The sequence below is a fragment of the Sciurus vulgaris genome (genome assembly GCF_902686455.1).
Source record: "Sciurus vulgaris genome assembly, contig: HiC_scaffold_261_arrow_ctg1, whole genome shotgun sequence".
Classification (NCBI taxonomy): domain Eukaryota; kingdom Metazoa; phylum Chordata; class Mammalia; order Rodentia; family Sciuridae; genus Sciurus; species Sciurus vulgaris.
The window spans coordinates 5152045-5164478 of record NW_027632793.1 but is presented as its reverse complement, the minus strand read 5'-3'; the positions used below and the strand labels follow the sequence as shown (position 1 = coordinate 5164478).

General features: G+C 37.1%; 2 long non-coding RNA genes across 2 annotated transcripts in view; both read right to left on the bottom strand.

Annotated features, from left to right (window-relative positions):
- The window catches only part of LOC306652524, a 1123790-nt gene that overhangs the window by 268982 nt on the left and 842374 nt on the right, over positions 1-12434 (bottom strand). The gene's annotated exons all lie outside the window — the stretch shown is intronic.
- Positions 7053-8255, bottom strand: LOC306652509. The gene is made up of 2 exons (XR_013761429.1): positions 8090-8255; positions 7053-7236 (listed from the first exon to the last, which is right to left on the bottom strand). It is a non-coding gene; the product is annotated as an uncharacterized lncRNA (long non-coding RNA).

Sequence of the window (12434 nt, the reverse complement as noted above, 5' to 3'; positions counted from 1 at the left end):
ACTCAGCCTCCCAAGCCCCTGGGATTACAGGAATGTGACATTACACCCAGTGTCCTTTTTTATTTTAATTTGGTACAGGGTCTTGCTAAATTGCCAAGACTGGCCTCAAACTTGAGAACCTCCTGTCTCAGCCTCCCAAGTTGCCACAATTACAGACCTTCACCAACATGTCATATAGATTTCTTTTCCTGTGAGATTTTTAAAGCTATAATGTACTTATCTAGCTTTATGGGCTTATGGGGTATATACTCCCTTTTGAGGTATATTGGCATTACCTGATGGATTTGGCATTCAGATAGCAAATTCAAATTCCTAAATTCTAGATGCTCTATGAAATTCTAGGATACTGCCACATAGCAAAGTTAAATTTCTAGTTCCTTTTAATTCATTAAAAATTTCAGTGTATAGTTGATGTTTTGGATGCTGGGTTCACAACTTGAATAAGTCTCTTTACCAACCCTCAAGTAGTTCATCAGCATCTAGCAGAGTAACATTCATTTATATAAACCTCCTATACCCTGAGCTTTGATATGATAAATGATGCCACACTACAATGTCAGTTCAGTGAATTACTATTGGGATGTGTCAGGTACTCTCCTACACTGTAGAGCTGGAAAGATGAATAAAACAAGATCCCTGATCTTTGGTAGTTTACTAACTACACTTGTAGATGGATGTGAGCAGGTATCTACAACATGGTACAGTATCATAAAAGACCCCCACACCTGCTCTGTTGGAATGCTGGAGAAAGGTTTTATCACAGCTTTAGAGGGTGAAAATAAATCTTTAGGTGGTAACATCTGAACTGAATCTTGAAGCATAACTGGGAAACAGCACAAGGTGGAAAGGAGGGTAGAACCAGCAGCTCACAGAAAAACTTTAGAAAATTTCATAACATCTTGAATACATTTCTTTAATGAGCTGGCTTTTTAAAAGATACCTGGTTTAAAAAACAACAACAACAAAAAGCCCAACCATATAAAAAGGTATGCAGTCCCCAGCACCAAAAATAAAACCTTGAGTTTTCTGGCCCCTTCTGTATTAGTTCCATTGCAGTATTGTAATGTTTTAAAAATAAATTTAAGTACATGAAGAATATCCGATCTCATGAAGATACCTGGTTAGAAAGGGGAGGGATATTTTGATTTTTTCAGGTAATTGCATTTATTTTTTGATGTGACATCAACACTACAAATTGTAGTAACTTAAAGGTTAGTCATGACATAGAATCTAAACACCATTGATTTGTTGTGTGCTTCAAATGCATCTTTTACAAATATAGTTTTTTTTTCTCAAATGCATACTTTTGAAGCATCATAATTGGTCATTTGAAAAATAATGATTCACTGAGGTATACAGAATTTCACATGTTGACACATTTTATTACACATATGTGTGTGTGTTAAAAAAATTATTTGTTAATATCACTACTGATGTCATTTAGGAAAGCATTTATGGAGAAGTATCAAGCCCTTTGTTGTGGGTGGTTTTCTAAAATTCTGATTTTTTTTTTTGCTTAGGTCAAAAATTTTTAATTTTTTTGTTTGTAGATGTATAAATACCTTTATTTTGTGTATTTATTTTTATGTGGTGCTGAGGATTGAGCCCCAGTGACTCACACATGCCAGGCAAGCACTTTACCACTGAGAAACAACACCAGACCTGTTAGGTCAATTTTTACTCATGATTTTCAGCAGATACTTAAAACTGTTATTCTTTTTTTTTTTTTTCATGCAAGAGATTTTATTAAGTGGATGGGCAGTGTCTGCCCACTGGGTGAAAGAGAGAGAGAGAAAATAAGAGAGAGAGTGAGAGTGAGAGTAAGAGTGAGTGAGAGTGAGTGAGAGAGTGAGAGAATGAGGAGAGAAAGTGAGTGAGAATAAGGAGAGAGTTAAAATTGTTATTCTTGAAAAGTTCACTTTGTTAATTTTGTTTGATTTCTTTGCTAGATATCTAAGTTTGAATTAACATTGTTGTGAATGTTATTGATAACATTGTTGGTGTCATCTGGATTTCAGGTAGAAAAGATGTTGTGTTCTTATGAGGAAAGTGACTTGTTCAGAATTGTGCAAGTCCTTTTCTGCAGGACAGCCATCTTCATGATATAGTGGATACATGTTTTGAGGACTTTCTTTTTGGTTGAAAAATTTAAAAGATGAGTATTCCATGATCAGGTTTTGATAATCATTTTTACTGTTTCATTAAGGACATTCTTGGGCTGGAAATGTAATTCAGTTGGTAGAGTGCTTGCCTAGCATGCATGATGCCCTTGTTTGAATCTTCAGCACCTCCCCCCCCACATACACACACAAAGACATTCTTAAGTAAGACTGACCTTTACTTGAATGCAAATAGAACTGCTGGTAAAGTTTGATTCCACTGCCTTGATTTATGCTATGGTGTCACTAGTTTTATTCACTTTTTGCATTATCAGTACAAATGTTAACACAGTGAAATAGGCAAATAATACATTGTATTTGTATAAAAATATTTTTGATTCTCAGGAGGCCTACAGAGCACACTTTAAGATACTCTATTCTAAAAGATTAGTACATTTTAAGAAGACCTTAACCTTCTTAGTATTACTAAATATGAGATCAGATTTGCAATGATTACATAATTCTTTAAGCAGTTTTTTTTTAGCACAACTTTTCATTTCTTTGGTTATACACAATGCAGTCAAACTATTCATGCAATCATACATGTACATAGGATAATAATGTCTGTCTCATTCCACCATCTTTTCGATCCCCATACCTCCTTCCTCCCCTCACTCCCCTCTGCCCAAACTAAAGTTCTCTCACTCCCATTATGGATCACTATCCACATATCACAAGAAAACATTTGGCTTTTGGTGTTTTGGGATTGGTTTATTTTGCTTATGATGATATTCCCTGGCTCCATCCATTTACCTGCAAATGCCATAATTTCATCCTTTTTTAAGACTGAATAATATTCCATTGTGGTAAATATATGCCACAGTTTCTTTATCATTTATTATCTATTGAAGAGCTATTGTGAATTAGGGTGCTATAAATGATGTTACTGTGTCCCTGTAATATGCTGATTTTAGGTCCTTTGGGTATAGACCATGGAGTGGAATAACTGGGTCAAATGGTGGATCCATTCCAGGTTTTGTAAGGAATCTCCATAGTGCTCTCCAGAGTAGTGGCACCAATTTTCAGTCCTACCAGCAATGTATGAGTGCTCCTTTTCTCCCACATCCTTGACATTTATTGTTGCTAGTATTCTTGATAATTGCCATCCTGACTGGAGTGAGATGAAGTCTTAGAGCAAGTTTGATTTGCATTTCTCTAATTGCAAGGGATGAAGAACATTTTTTCATGTTTCATGATTGATTGCATTTCTCTGTGAAGTGTCTGTTCAATTCCTTAGCCCATTTATTGATTGGGTTATTTGATGATTTTTGGTGTTAAGTTTTGTGAGTTCTTTATATATTCTGGAGATTCTGCTCCATCTGATGTGTGTGTGGTAAAGATTTTCTCCCATTTGGTAGACTTGTTCTTCATGTTACTGAGAAGAAACTTTTTAGTTTGAATCCACTCCATTTATAGATCCTTCATTTTACTTCTTGTGCTTTAGGAGTCTTGTTAAGGAAGCCAGATCCTAAGCCAACACAAGGGAGATTTGGGCCTATTTTCTTATATTAGATGCAGGTTCTCTGGTCTAATTCCTAGGTCCTTGATCCACTTTGAGTTGAGTTTTGTGCAGGCTGAGATAGAGGTTTAATTTCATTTTGCTGCACATGGATTTCCAGTTTTCCAAGCACCATTTGTTGAAGAGGCTATCTTTTCTTCAATGTATGCTTTTGGGGCCTTTGTCTAGTATGAGATAACTGTATTTATGTGGGTTTGTCTCTGTGTCTTCTATTTTGTACCATTGGTCTACCTGTCTATTTTGGTGCCAGTATCATGATGTTTTTGTTACTGTAGCTCCGTAGTGTAGTTTAAGGTCTGGTACTGTGATGCCTCCTGCTTCACTCTTCTTGCTAAAGATTGCTTTGACTACTCTGGGTTTCTTATTTTTCCAAAAGAATTTCATGATTGCTTTTTCTATTTCTATGAGGAATGTCGTTGGAAGTCTTTTGTTTTTAATCAGGATGCAAATAAGGTCTTGTTTTGCAATTGATATGTTTCTTAAGCCCTTTTTAAAAATAATCTAGAGATTGACCTCTATCCTCTTCTTTTTGTAGATATTTGAAGAAATAAGACTATTTATTTTGGAAGGTTTCAAATAATCTGGGTTTTGCTGATAACATCTCACAGCTATGTTGTTCTATAAAGAGCTAATTTGATCTAAAGTTTTGATGATACTTAGGGTATGAGTTTTTTTTTTTAAATGTACCAGACATTGAACTCAGTGTGCAGTAGCACTGAGCTGCACCCCTAGCTCTTTGTATTTTGAGACAGGATCTCACTTAATTGCTGAGGCTGGCCTTGAACTTGCAATCTCCTGTCTCAGGGTATCAAATTTCTGAAATTACAGTCATGTGCCACCATTCCTGGCCTCAGGCTTTAGGTTTTGACACTAATATCTCTTAGGTGGTATTATATACTTACAGTGTCTGTTCACCTTTTTATAATTTTAGTAGCTACTATTGATCATTGCCTTTAATTCCTTGATGAAAAAGGGCTTGCAAACTCATGAGATTCTAATTCTTATTATTCCTTTTACATTAGCTGATCTACTTCTCAAACTTTGCTTCTTGTTTCTTTAAGTAGGCACCTGGTATGTAGTTCCTGTGGTAAACACAGGATAAATGCTTGATTCTTTTCCTTTATTTGACAGTTTTCAAAATATTGAGTTCATTGTTCAGTATTCTTCAAAACTGAATAATGACTTTTCTTTTGGAGAAACACATAGGGGAGTCCTGTTCCAGAGGCTCATCAGCGGGAACTTTTTTTTCTTTGAAATACTGTAAACCCATTTGTTTTGTTTTATGTATTTTATGTTAAGAAATTGTTATCATTCTCTGGCACAATGTATTTCATTCTGTGTTGGGGAAACCTATAATAATTCACCTGTTTTTCTATTGCATTTGCCAACATTACATTTATCATTTCAGGTGTTCCTTCCTGGGAGACTCATTCATTGAGAACTTGCTTTGTTTAGATTTACTTTTGTAATTCACTTTTGAATGTAGAGTTGAATTCTAGAATGTAAAATGATAACACAATGAGCCTATACATCATGTATTTTATGAGGAATATTACATGCTGTACTTGAGATATAATGTATTTATTCAATTTGAGTACCTTCTAATGAACATCAAATGGTTGTTAGGCTTCTCTCTTTCCTACCAGCAGAGAAAATCCTAGGTGTTTTAGTCAGCTGTTTTTGCTGCTGTAAATAAAAATCTGACCAGAACAATTATAGAGGAGGAAAAGTTTATTTGAGTACTCGCAGTTTCAAAGGTCTTATTCCTTAGAAGGCCATCTTCATTCCTTGGGAGCTCAATGTGAGGCAGTACATCATGGAAGAAGAGTGTAGCAGAGGGGAAGCAGCTTACTTGGTGAGCAGGTAGCAGAGAGACTCCTCTTGCCAGATACAAAAATATACCCAAAAGCCATACCCCCAATTCCCACCTCCTCCAGCTACACCCCACCACTTCAGTTACCAGTCCAATAACTGCTATTAGGGGATTAATTCACTGATTGGGTTAAGATTCCTACAATCTAATTGTTTCTCCTCTGAACCTTCTTGTATTGTCTCACACATGAACTTTTTGGGGATGCCACATATAACCATAACACTAGGGTATATAAATCAAGGCTGGAGTCTCTTTCTTTATTAATATTATCCTTAACCTTTGCTGTTAGTAAAGGTGGTGTTTATAATAAAAAAATAAGTACAAAATAATCTGATGTTTTCCCCTCAAAAGTGATGATGGCCTGCAATGGAGAAATCAAACAAGATTAACAGATTGCCCATAGAGCACTCCAGTTTGTAAGAGAAAGTTTGAGGCATCAGATCCATATCAGGTATATGTTTGCAATCTTTGTGGAATAATGGCAATTGCTAACACCAGGACCCATACATGTGAATGCAGGGGTTGTCACAATAAAACATAGGTGTGTATAGACTTGATCATTTTTAAGATATAATCATGTTGGGTTATTGATCCAGGCAGACTGAGTATGGTGGAACAGGTTGACCTTTTCCTAATTTTGGTAACATAACCTCTGTGAGATGCCTAGTTTTACAAAAGGAAAAAAAAAAAAAAAACTGGTTTTTCCAAGTCAGTGGAAGTTTGATAATTTATCCAGGCTTTTTGTGGGTTTGAAATAATAAGGACTTCCTTGCACAGAAATTTTAAACAAGTTTTTCTTAAACCTTTTGAGGAGGGTGAATACAAATTGTGTCTGGCAAAAAAAAAAAAAGACTATAAAACATCGCAGAGCCTGGTTAGGGGAAAGAAGTACCCTGAAGCATGGTGGCAGGAGAGGTGAACACTTCAGTGCTGCTTGTTCACTTGTCATCTGTAGTATCAAATCCTTACCTTTTTCTGAGGTTAGAGAAGTGGGGACACTACATACAGTCCTACTAATTAATATTTATTTTTCTTTTCAGATTTCTTTGGTGTGAATGCCTTATGCATGCAAGCTGTTGTTCCAGGAACTTATATCTATGAGCATTGCACCTCAAATGATGAGTGTTTAGGTCTTTAAAGGATTCTCAACCAGATTCCTGTAAATGCCCATGTCTTGCTGGGCACAGTGGTACAGGACCACAATCCCAGCAATGTGGGAGGCTGAGGCAGGAGAATGGAAAGCTCAAGGTCAGCCTCAACAACTTAGCAAGACTCCATAAATAAATAAATGAATAAAAAGAACTGGGGATATAGCTCAATGGTGGAGTACCCCTGGCTTCTATCCATAGTACCAGGAAAAATAACAAAATACCTGTCTTATTTCTATGATATAGCTTTAAAAGAATGACAATATATTGAGTTGTGATAGAAAACATTTTATTTGTTTTGTTTAATGATATGCATGCTTTTCTTCTGTAAATGGACAATAAAGTCTTCTAGATAGTCTTGATGTGTTTTCTTTAATTGGTATTTCTCTGTGTTAAAACAAGTGAATATAACTAAAGCATTAGTGGATTGGATTACAGAAACTTGTTACTAGGCAAGAACAGGGTTGTAGTTATCTGTGACTACTTTTAGCTATTGTTGAGTAGTATTTTTTTAGGTTTATAGTTCAGCCTCTTCACCTGTTAAAAGATAACAATTAGTTACATATATGGACATGGTTGACTTTCTGATTAGCAATTAGTTCAGTGTTACAGATAAATAAAGATGCTAAAATTCAGGAATAAAGGGTAGGACATGGTGATGTGCACTTGGACTCAGTCCCAGCTACTTTGGAGGCTGCAGCAGGAGGGTCTTTTGAACCCTGGTGTTCAAGGTCAGCCTGGGCAACATAGCAGGACCCCATCTCTTTAAAAAAGCACAATGAAAACATTGGGATAAATAGTATAAATGAAATGCTGAAGTCCTATGAGGAATTTTAGCTATACAATGTTAGATATGGATGGTAGTTCTGCTGTATTGGCCTATGTACAAAAGAGAACATTAAGGGCTGGGAAGATAGCTCAGTTGGTAGAGGCCTTATCTTGCAAGCACTATGGCCCTGGGCTTGATCCCCAGCACTGCAGAAAAAAAAAAAAAAAAAAAAGAGGACCTTATTATAGGCCTGGAAGAGGACATCTCACAAACACCAAGATGAGGTCCAGCAAGACTAAGGAATTTTCTTCTGTGGTCCAGCTCTCATTCAAAAATGCCACATAGGTAGAAAAACTTATGGGAAACAGAAGCCATTACAGTCAGGTTTGTGTTTTGACTCTACATAAAACAAATTGAAAGCCTCTAAGTCATAATATTGGCCTTTGTCAGCCATCCAAATACTCTTTTTCTACATTTTAATGGCATACTTAATTTCCTTGGGGATTCCTGACTTTACTGAACTTTTATTAATAGTTGTGTTTGATGCTTTGATTCTTGGTTCTGTTTATTAAGCAAAAGCACTAGTCATTCTTTTGAGTGGCTGTGAGATCGATTATCTACCTTTTTTCACTGGTATTTCATGTAAAGCATCAACCACTGTAATTTTTTTCTGAATCAGAAGCTTGTCCTTGGGAATCAGATGCATGGCACTCATCTTCTCCATCATGTTTCTTACTTAGGGGAGATACCTGTGGAGGAAAGAAGCATCTTTATTTCCTCTGGTAGTCTGTTTTTTTTTCCCTAGTAATTTCCATGACATTGAAATTTCCTAAGATGACCAAGGGATTTGTAGCAAAGACACTGCTAGAAGTAGTGCAAATCCTGTGTCATGGGCAACTTTTTTTTAATTAAATTTTTATGTGGACTCAATATCTTTTTTTATTTACTTATTTTATGTGGTACTGAGGATCAAAACCCAGTGTCTGACAACATGCTAGGCAAGTGCTCTACCACTGAGCTACAACCCCAGCCCTTTTGGTCAACTTTTGAAATATTGTTGAAGCTAAAAACTGGATAGCCAGTTTGAGGGAAATCTTGATAGGTGGTATTTTCTGAGTAATATATAATTATCTAAGGTCAAATAAAATATTTATTAATCATTAGCCAAAATAAGGCTTGAGTCATTTAGTTTACCATGAGAAATTTGCTTTGAAATTTTAGGAAAAAAATCGAGTTCTCATTAATTCATTGGTTGTTTCTAAAACATCCAACTTCAACACTTCCTTTAGTTCCCTTTGAATGGGACCACTGACTTTTTGGTCAGGCTGTTCCAAGAGATGTGAAAGAGGAAATACTTTCAGGCTGGCAGGACACTGGGTACCTTTGCCAGGTGTGTGTGTATCTAATCCTAAGAACAAAATTCTTGCCAGTTCTTGGTACTCACCAGCACTCAGTCACTTACTTCATGCTTTTTTGGGCCACCCTGGGTCTCAATGGCCAGGTTTTCCAAGTCACCAGGAAAAAGTTATGTCCTTTGAACTTCATACTGACCCCTTTGTACCTGAAAAAACACAAGGAAAGTCAGTTCTCAAAACATCAACTTGGAAATGGCTACATTGCCAGAATTGCACATGGTGGTCATCAGACATTCTCACTGGGTTAAAACCAGCATTTTACCTACATGTTCTATTTCCCCAAATATTTACAAAACAGAAGTCCTCATCTATTTCCTCTGATCCCAATATTTACAAAACAGAGGTCCTCTTGTATTTCCTCTGTTTCCCTCTAAGCAGCATGTTTTAACCAAAACTAATGTACTTCTCTACAAGCTTGGGGAATTCACGAGGACAGCCTTTTCTGCCACTGGCTACTATCAATCACCCAGACCCTTATAAATTCTCCTCAGTGCTGGGCCCTTCTTGCCCAATAGGCCATGTTAGATTGACAAACTCTCACCCATTGCTACTTTGATTCTTGGGGACTTTGGGGCTCTTCCTATAACAGCCTAATGAATGGTTAAATAGTATCTCGCTTCCAAAGTAGTTCTGTTTCTTTGTTCTGATGGCTAACTATTCATCAAATGATTTACAGAAGACCTGAGGTCAAAAAGACCTGTCAAATACATGCTGCTATCCTTGTTCTCTTATGACAAAACTTGCTGCCTATTTCTGTGCATGTCATGAGGAAATTCAGAAGATGGGTTAAGAGGAAATCCAGTTGGCTTAAGGCCAATAATAAATACCATCCTTACTTTCCCCTTTATCTTAAAATTCACTATATACACTTCGGAAAACAGAAGAAATTGTAGTCCCTCTATGTGTACTCCTTAACAACTCAGTTACAGAGCACAAAAATTTTAAGTTTTAAAAAAGATACTGAAAGTGGTTTGTTTATTCTATCCTGGCCTCTTTTAAGAAACCAAGTGAGTGTTTGTTGTTAGTATCTTTGTAATTAGGAAGCATTTAAAATTTCAGGGAGGTAGTTTCCTTTTCATTTTCTTCTATGCCAAAGCCATTGTTAATTTTTTAATGGAATTTTCTCACATTGCTACCATTAGAGAAAACCAGGTAATTCAATATCTTTCTCATATGAATCCTTATAAAGATAGAATTGATAACTGGTATGTTTTTCCTTTAGTTCTCCAACTAGCTGGCAAAAATGGTTTATGTTAGCAGTTTTTGAATTACTTACTTAAAAATGGTCTTGGGGTTGAGGGTAGAGCTCAGTGGTAGAATGCTTTCTTACCAGGTGCAAGGACTGAGGTGTGGCCCTCAGCACATGCAACACAACACACACACACACACACACACACAAATAATGGATCTTAATAATTTGGGATAAGTAGTAATTTGATTCAGTGGTTAAAGTAATATCTCTGGCTTTTATTTATGAAATCCCAGAATTGTATACATTTTTGGTGGTGGATTTGCTTTTGAGAAATATCTTTATTTTAATGCTTTGGGAAAGTGAAGATAAAAAGCATGCATCTTCATATTTTTATTAACTGATTAAAAATATGGAATGCTTCATGAATTTGTGTGTCAATCTTGCACAGTGCCATGCTATTATCTGTAGCATTCCAATTTTAGTATATGTGCTGCCAAAGCAAGCACATGTATAAAGGTTTTGTGTATGACCAAAACAAAAACACTATAGCACAGATGTACTGGGTCTTAACAACTGAGTAGTTGATTCCTGCCATTGCAACCTGGTGAGCATTATCTTCTTCAAAAACTTGCTCATAAGCATACTCATGAGAACAAACCACCTATCAGTTCCTGAGAGTTGACTCATCTCCAAGAACACCTCCTCTTAAGCAATGCAGGTGACTGGGGAAGCACTTCTAACTTTTACCACAGCGACATGCTGAAAGTCTGATTGGAAAATGCTTGTGCGTCCAACTGGTACTTTTTCAACTGTGCTGATTCAGTTGATGAAAAGAGGAGAAAAAGTCAAGAGCAGGGAGGGTTGGCATATTCAGAAGAGGTTTTTAATTTTTTATTTCTTTTTCCCTGAGTGGCATGGGATTCGAACTGCAGTCCTTGAGCATCCTAGGCAAGTGCTCTACAAAATGACCTATTTCTTCAGCACCAGAGGAACTCCTTTCAGGTACTCTCTAGATTCTCTGTGGATCTGAGTCCTTGAAATTCTATGCAGAAAAACCAAACAAAGCCAATGATTTTCTAACACACTCTTCATTTTTCTTTTCACAACAACCCTGCAAGGAACATTTTGTGCATGTCATGACCCACAATCTAGTGGTGTATCATGAGGGGAAACCTTTATCCCTGTCTATTGAAGGAGGAAAAGAGTTGTAGCTGACCACTGAGCAGAAGATGATGTCAGTGAATATGGAGGCCAGGGGTCAAGAGGAGAGGCAGGCACATGTGGTAATTATAATATGCTCAGGTTTTTAGTATAAAGGCCATCAAATCTGTAGATAAAAGCAGACTCACTATCTATACCAATTTGCACTTCTTACCATATCTTCTTCAGCTATTCATCCAATGGAAAGAGGAAGGGCTGGGGGCTATTAATCCCCTTCTTTTGGGTCACTTGCCATGCCTTCAGCTGGAGTAGTCAGGGGCTAAAACTCACTTAAATGATTCTCAGATTTCCTGCTCATCAGTACTTGGTAGCATGGAATGAGAAAAGTACCATCCTCTTGAGTTTACTCTTGACACATTAATTAAGGTACTCCCAGAGTGCTGCTGATTTTTGGAGTTTTAAGTGAAAGTTTAAGCATCAGACACCAAGCTCTGCATGAGATATTATCTTGGCTGAAATCTACTCTGGACAGATCAGATGGACATACCACTAGGGCCTGGCAGATGTCTGTCACTGTTTTGTGTCTGGATCTTTGGAAATTACTAAGATTTCTACTTATAGGGTGGAGGGACCAAACATCTCAGGTGGTGGGGATGGGGGTACATCAGATCCTGTTTAGTACGCTCACACAACTGTGACCTTCCAAGGTCCAGTTCTCTCAAGCAATCACTTGTTCCCATTCAATCTCCCAACCTCTTCAACTGGTTGTCCTCACTACCAGACTCAAAAGGAAAGCAGGTTACACTCCCTTCTGTATCTCTTTGTGTATAATATTCTCTGTGCCTATTTCAATAGCATTCCACCAGGGTCACCCTGGACCACATGGTAGGCACTCTAGGGTTTTCACAGCAATGAACTCAGTTGCGACCTCTACAAGATGGCTGTCTGCCACAGGCCTCTGCTCACAAGTTGAGAAATGTGGATCACTTGTGAGTTAAGTTCAGACTACCTTTCTGCTCTACAGCTGGTTCTTTTTGCCAAATATGGCCATTATATTTATCTTTTTTCCTTGGTGTAATACCACAGAATGCCTGTCTGCCAGGCCTCAGTATTGTCACTGCCATCAGGCAGAGTGCTGATCTATCCTTTTTTGCCCTCTATGATAAAGACCAGACTTTCTGGGTCTCTTCAAGTCTTT